At 54.9% G+C, this 7,500-nt stretch overlaps 3 non-coding genes across 3 annotated transcripts in view; all 3 read left to right on the top strand.

Annotated features, from left to right (window-relative positions):
* The first annotated feature begins 3,402 nt into the window (after window positions 1-3,402).
* LOC126333839 (small subunit ribosomal RNA) lies at window positions 3,403-5,295 on the top strand. Its single transcript, XR_007564392.1, has one exon. It is a non-coding gene; the product is annotated as a small subunit ribosomal RNA (ribosomal RNA).
* Window positions 5,296-5,663: 368 nt separating this feature from the next.
* LOC126333832 (5.8S ribosomal RNA) lies at window positions 5,664-5,818 on the top strand. The gene has a single exon (XR_007564385.1). It is a non-coding gene; the product is annotated as a 5.8S ribosomal RNA (ribosomal RNA).
* Window positions 5,819-6,006: 188 nt separating this feature from the next.
* The window catches only part of LOC126333865 (large subunit ribosomal RNA), a 4,222-nt gene continuing 2,728 nt past the window's right edge, over window positions 6,007-7,500 (top strand). Inside the window, exon 1 of the ribosomal RNA XR_007564417.1 lies at window positions 6,007-7,500. This exon is cut by the window's right edge and continues 2,728 nt beyond it. This is a non-coding gene — a ribosomal RNA (large subunit ribosomal RNA).

Here is a 7,500-nt window from a genome sequence, read left to right as displayed (position 1 = left end):
CACGTCAGCCAGACACTCGAACATGCACTACTCTCGGCCTGCAACGGAGACACACAATACGTAAACATCTGGAATGCGACAATGTCGAGTGCACCCTCTCTGCCACATTGCACCGTCGACACTATGATAACCAGACCAGTAGGTCCACCTATAAAAGCACAATACCACACTCCTCCGACAACTACCATTGCTCAGATAAACCAACACCACCAACACACATCCTACACAGAGGGGCACCAAATATCACCACCCGCCCTCGTGTTATACCACATGAAAAATTGCAGAAGTGAGAGACACAGACCCGCCAGCCTCTTGCTACAAGCATCGAACCGACGTGACGTATCTGACGGTGACTCAGGCATCCGCGTACTGCCACCACTATCCACCCCCCCCCCTCTCTGCCCCCTTCCCACACAATACCAAATTTAACCAACTTTATCGCTTAACCTAACTGTGGTTTTACCAGATTATCGCTTAACCTAACTGTGGTTTTACCAGATTATCGCTTAACCTAACTGTGGCTGTACCAGATTATCGCTTAACCTAACTGTGGCTGTACCAGATTATCGCTTAACCTAACTGTGGCTGTACCAGATTATCGCTTAACCTAACTGTGGCTGTACCAGATTATCGCTTAACCTAACTGTGGCTGTACCAGATTATCGCTTAACCTAACTGTGGCTGTACCAGATTATCGCTTAACCTAACTGTGGCTGTACCAGATTATCGCTTAACCTAACTGTGGTTGTACCAGATTATCCCTTAACCTAACTCAATTTGTCCCTTAACCTAACTCAATTTGTCCCTTAACCTAACTCAATTTGTCCCTTAACCTAACTCAATTTGTCCCTTAACCTAACTCAATTTGTCCCTTAACCTAACTCAATTTGTCCCTTAACCTAACTCAATTTGTCCCTTAACCTAACTCAATTTGTCCCTTAACCTAACTCAATTTGTCCCTTAACCTAACTCAATTTGTCCCTTAACCTAACTCAATTTGTCCCTTAACCTAACTCAATTTGTCCCTTAACCTAACTCAATTTGTCCCTTAACCTAACCCACGTTGTCCCTTAACCTAACTCAATTTGTCCCTTAACCTAACTCAATTTGTCCCTTAACCTAACTCAATTTGTCCCTTAACCTAACTCAATTTGTCCCTTAACCTAACTCAATTTGTCCCTTAACCTAACCCACGTTGTCCCTTAACCTAACCCACGTTGTCCCTTAACCTAACCCACGTTGTCCCTTAACCTAACCCACGTTGTCCCTTAACCTAACCCACGTTGTCCCTTAACCTAACCCACGTTGTCCCTTAACCTAACCCACGTTGTCCCTTAACCTAACCCACGTTGTCCCTTAACCTAACCCACGTTGTCCCTTAACCTAACCCACGTTGTCCCTTAACCTAACCCACGTTGTCCCTTAACCTAACCCACGTTGTCCCTTAACCTAACCCACGTTGTCCCTTAACCTAACCCACGTTGTCCCTTAACCTAACCCACGTTGTCCCTTAACCTAACCCACGTTGTCCCTTAACCTAACCCACGTTGTCCCTTAACCTAACCCACGTTGTCCCTTAACCTAACCCACGTTGTCCCTTTGCCTAACATAGTTCACTGCTCGGAATCTCTGGTGTCGTTGTTATCCTCATGTAGATGTCTTGCGAGTGTTGCTTACTTTCCACATATTCCCGCTATCCACTGTCAATTGTACTGCAATAGGACTATATCGCCCCCCCCCCCCCTCTGCCCCTCTCTTTGTGTCTCCGTCCTCTCAAGCTGGTCGGTCTGGCGTTTGAGTGTTAAATGAGCCTCGCAGCTGTTCAGTTGCGTTCAGATGTCGACGCCCTCAGTGTACGTCGTGGTATGGTCTGTGTCCATTGTCCGCTGATGTCGTACGCGTAACCCACACGCTGTACCGATCATCGGTAGTTACGTACAGAGTGAAGTAGTGTGATACGTGTGACCGTACGCTGGCTGTGCCCAACGGTGTCGAATCTCAATTTCCATATGTTGTGCTCGATGCTACTTGTCTCGTCTCCCAATAACAGCTAGGTTGCACTGTGGTACGCCGTAGAGGCGTGTGGGAGGAACGTACGAACGCATTGTATGTCACCCTGGGTCGCTGGGGGTGGTGGTGCGGTGAGTCAGGTCAGGTCAGCGTGAGCCGTGTGATGTAGTGACGCGTGTATTCCGACTTTGTCGTATTGCCTCACACAAAGTGCTACCCTGGTGGACCGCGTTCCATATCTGGGACATGCCGCAGATGCCGGTTGACAGTGGATCGCGGAAGGGACATCGCATACGTGCGCGGGCCACCTTCCACGTGTTCTCTTCTGCACATGTCGCAGTGTGTATGTGGTCTGATGTAGCGTGTCGTGACACATGACATCCTGGCATGCAAGAATTGTTGAATTCGCAAATGTAGGTGGACATCTACGTTTACTGCCCAAGATACGCAAATGAACTGGAAATCCGTTGTTGAGCGGTTGTTCACGCTGGAGGTGAATCTGTGATGGCGACGATCGGTACAGCTATTAACCGGTTGTTTCAGCGGTACCCGCCACATCCACACACGTGACTAGGCCCATGTGGGTATGAAGCGATACGCGGCGGTGGCTTGGTGGGACTGTTCCCGGCCGGTGAAGGGGGGCCGCCCGGCGTGTTGGCCGCGCGCTGCGTGGGCGCACGCGCAACAGGCGGCTGGTGGGGGGCGCCGAGTGGCAGGAGCGCCAGCCGACGGGCTCGGCAGGCGGCGCAGCTACGCTGCGGCGCACCCTGCACGCGGCGCCTGGCGGCCAAAGTTGGTTCAGCCGAGCCCGGTGCGAAGCGCGGTGGACATCTGCAGTGTGCTGGTCTGATTGAGGACTGTGTGCGTTGAGGATGCGCCGCCGCCTGGCACTCGGCGCCGCGACGCCGTCTGCTGCTCGGTCGCCCCAGCGGTTCTCGCAGGTGGTTTGTATCGCAGTTGTGCGGACGTGTTGGCGCGTGCGCTGTGCTGGGAGAGTTCGCTTCTGCACCCAAGTGGGGCTTTGCCCTTGTGTGGCGCTGGCGTTGGAGCTGCCGGTCACCATAGGTGGCGCGTGTTGTCTCCCGCCGGCAATGCCACGACAGCACGCTCCCGGGCCTCTGTCGGCAGCGGCAAGCTCAGTTGGGAGCAAGGGTGTTCGCACTAAAACCGTCTACTCGCCTAACTCCGGGCGATTGCGCCTCTCTCGAAACCGACCAAGTACCTAGGACGGCGCTGCGCGCCGCCGGGACCTGAGAGGGTTTCGAGGTGTATCGTGCAGGGGAGCTCGGCCTCCTCCTGTTTGCAGAATAATTGAGCGGACGCTTGCGTGTTCGCGCGGGCCCCCGGGACACACTCCCGGGCGGCCGGCTGCTCAGCTCTAGTTGACGCAGCTCCCTGGTTGATCCTGCCAGTAGTCATATGCTTGTCTCAAAGATTAAGCCATGCATGTCTCAGTACAAGCCGCATTAAGGTGAAACCGCGAATGGCTCATTAAATCAGTTATGGTTCCTTAGATCGTACCCACGTTACTTGGATAACTGTGGTAATTCTAGAGCTAATACATGCAAACAGAGTCCCGACCAGAGATGGAAGGGACGCTTTTATTAGATCAAAACCAATCGGATTGGCTTGTCTGGTCCGTTTGCCTTGGTGACTCTGAATAACTTTGGGCTGATCGCACGGTCCTCGTACCGGCGACGCATCTTTCAAATGTCTGCCTTATCAACTGTCGATGGTAGGTTCTGCGCCTACCATGGTTGTAACGGGTAACGGGGAATCAGGGTTCGATTCCGGAGAGGGAGCCTGAGAAACGGCTACCACATCCAAGGAAGGCAGCAGGCGCGCAAATTACCCACTCCCGGCACGGGGAGGTAGTGACGAAAAATAACGATACGGGACTCATCCGAGGCCCCGTAATCGGAATGAGTACACTTTAAATCCTTTAACGAGTATCTATTGGAGGGCAAGTCTGGTGCCAGCAGCCGCGGTAATTCCAGCTCCAATAGCGTATATTAAAGTTGTTGCGGTTAAAAAGCTCGTAGTTGGATTTGTGTCCCACGCTGTTGGTTCACCGCCCGTCGGTGTTTAACTGGCATGTATCGTGGGACGTCCTGCCGGTGGGGCGAGCCGAAGGGGTGCTTTCGCGTCCCGAGGCGGACCCCGTTTAAATCCTACCAGGGTGCTCTTTGTTGAGTGTCTCGGTGGGCCGGCACGTTTACTTTGAACAAATTAGAGTGCTTAAAGCAGGCAAGCCCGCCTGAATACTGTGTGCATGGAATAATGGAATAGGACCTCGGTTCTATTTTGTTGGTTTTCGGAACCCGAGGTAATGATTAATAGGGACAGGCGGGGGCATTCGTATTGCGACGTTAGAGGTGAAATTCTTGGATCGTCGCAAGACGAACAGAAGCGAAAGCATTTGCCAAGTATGTTTTCATTAATCAAGAACGAAAGTTAGAGGTTCGAAGGCGATCAGATACCGCCCTAGTTCTAACCATAAACGATGCCAGCCAGCGATCCGCCGCAGTTCCTCCGATGACTCGGCGGGCAGCCTCCGGGAAACCAAAGCTTTTGGGTTCCGGGGGAAGTATGGTTGCAAAGCTGAAACTTAAAGGAATTGACGGAAGGGCACCACCAGGAGTGGAGCCTGCGGCTTAATTTGACTCAACACGGGAAACCTCACCAGGCCCGGACACCGGAAGGATTGACAGATTGATAGCTCTTTCTTGATTCGGTGGGTGGTGGTGCATGGCCGTTCTTAGTTGGTGGAGCGATTTGTCTGGTTAATTCCGATAACGAACGAGACTCTAGCCTGCTAACTAGTCGCGTGACATCCTTCGTGCTGTCAGCGATTACTTTTCTTCTTAGAGGGACAGGCGGCTTCTAGCCGCACGAGATTGAGCAATAACAGGTCTGTGATGCCCTTAGATGTTCTGGGCCGCACGCGCGCTACACTGAAGGAATCAGCGTGTCTTCCTAGGCCGAAAGGTCGGGGTAACCCGCTGAACCTCCTTCGTGCTAGGGATTGGGGCTTGCAATTGTTCCCCATGAACGAGGAATTCCCAGTAAGCGCGAGTCATAAGCTCGCGTTGATTACGTCCCTGCCCTTTGTACACACCGCCCGTCGCTACTACCGATTGAATGATTTAGTGAGGTCTTCGGACTGGTACGCGGCATCGACTCTGTCGTTGCCGATGCTACCGGAAAGATGACCAAACTTGATCATTTAGAGGAAGTAAAAGTCGTAACAAGGTTTCCGTAGGTGAACCTGCGGAAGGATCATTACCGACTAGACTGCATGTCTTTCGATGTGCGTGTCGTGTCGTGTCGCGCAACACGCTACCTGTACGGCAGTGGCCGTGCGCCGCGTGCGGAACCACGCGTGCCTCTCAAAACTAGCGGAAGTGTTGTTGTTGTGTGGTACGAGCGCTGAAGCTCTGGAGCGGCTGGCCTGCGGTACCTGGCGCCTGGCGCCGGTTTTGAATGACGTTCGCCCGAGTGCCTGTCCGCTCCGGTGTGGAGCCGTACGACGCCCATCGGCTGTGAGGCCGTTGGACACAAAAAAAAATAGTGGAACAGGGGCCGTCAGACGCCTCAGTCCCGCAAATGCTACTGTCTTGAAAGAGACAGTGGGAGACTGAAAAGGAAAAGATCACCCAGGACGGTGGATCACTCGGCTCGTGGGTCGATGAAGAACGCAGCAAATTGCGCGTCGACATGTGAACTGCAGGACACATGAACATCGACGTTTCGAACGCACATTGCGGTCCATGGATTCCGTTCCCGGGCCACGTCTGGCTGAGGGTCGGCTACGTATACTGAAGCGCGCGGCGTTTGTCCCGCTTCGGAGACGTGGGAGTGTCGTGGTCGCCTGTGTGGCCGGCCGCGTCTCCTTAAACGTGCGATGCGCGCCCGTCGCCTGGCGGTTCGCATACCGGTACTTTCTCGGTAGCGTGCACAGCCGGCTGGCGGTGTGGCGTGCGACACCTCGTACAACGACCTCAGAGCAGGCGAGACTACCCGCTGAATTTAAGCATATTACTAAGCGGAGGAAAAGAAACTAACAAGGATTCCCCCAGTAGCGGCGAGCGAACAGGGAAGAGTCCAGCACCGAACCCCGCAGGCTGCCGCCTGTCGTGGCATGTGGTGTTTGGGAGGGTCCACTACCCCGACGCCTCGCGCCGAGCCCAAGTCCAACTTGAATGAGGCCACGGCCCGTAGAGGGTGCCAGGCCCGTAGCGGCCGGTGCGAGCGTCGGCGGGACCTCTCCTTCGAGTCGGGTTGCTTGAGAGTGCAGCTCCAAGTGGGTGGTAAACTCCATCTGAGACTAAATATGACCACGAGACCGATAGCGAACAAGTACCGTGAGGGAAAGTTGAAAAGAACTTTGAAGAGAGAGTTCAAAAGTACGTGAAACCGTTCTGGGGTAAACGTGAGAAGTCCGAAAGGTCGAACGGGTGAGATTCACGCCCATCCGGCCACTGGCCCCCGCCCTCGGCAGATGGGGCCGGCCGCCCGCGCGGAGCAATCCGCGGCGGGGTCGTGTCCGGTTGCCTTTCCACTCGCCGCGGGGTGGGGCCGTTCCGGTGTGCGGTGGGCCGCACTTCTCCCCTAGTAGGACGTCGCGACCCGCTGGGTGCCGGCCTACGGCCCGGGTGCGCAGCCTGTCCTTCCGCGGGCCTCGGTTCGCGTCTGTTGGGCAGAGCCCCGGTGTCCTGGCTGGCTGCTCGGCGGTATATCTGGAGGAGTCGATTCGCCCCTTTGGGCGCTCGGGCTCCCGGCAAGCGCGCGCGGTTCTTCCCGGATGACGGACCTACCTGGCCCGGCCCCGGACCCGCGCCGCTGTTGGCTCGGGATGCTCTCGGGCGGAATAATCGCTCCCGTCAGCGGCGCTTCAGCTTTGGACAATTTCACGACCCGTCTTGAAACACGGACCAAGGAGTCTAACATGTGCGCGAGTCATTGGGCTGTACGAAACCTAAAGGCGTAATGAAAGTGAAGGTCTCGCCTTGCGCGGGCCGAGGGAGGATGGGGCTTCCCCGCCCTTCACGGGGCGGCGGCCTCCGCACTCCCGGGGCGTCTCGTCCTCATTGCGAGGTGAGGCGCACCTAGAGCGTACACGTTGGGACCCGAAAGATGGTGAACTATGCCTGGCCAGGACGAAGTCAGGGGAAACCCTGATGGAGGTCCGTAGCGATTCTGACGTGCAAATCGATCGTCGGAGCTGGGTATAGGGGCGAAAGACTAATCGAACCATCTAGTAGCTGGTTCCCTCCGAAGTTTCCCTCAGGATAGCTGGTGCTCGTACGAGTCTCATCCGGTAAAGCGAATGATTAGAGGCCTTGGGGCCGAAACGACCTCAACCTATTCTCAAACTTTAAATGGGTGAGATCTCCGGCTTGCTTGATATGCTGAAGCCGCGAGCAAACGACTCGGATCGGAGTGCCAAGTGGGCCACTTTTGGTAAGCAGAACTGGCGCTGTGGGATGA

This window comes from Schistocerca gregaria, unplaced genomic scaffold (assembly GCF_023897955.1).
Source record: "Schistocerca gregaria isolate iqSchGreg1 unplaced genomic scaffold, iqSchGreg1.2 ptg001646l, whole genome shotgun sequence".
In the NCBI taxonomy this organism is placed as follows: domain Eukaryota; kingdom Metazoa; phylum Arthropoda; class Insecta; order Orthoptera; family Acrididae; genus Schistocerca; species Schistocerca gregaria.
The sequence above is the reverse complement of the archived record's forward strand: the minus strand, read 5'-3'. Positions and strand labels throughout refer to the sequence as shown.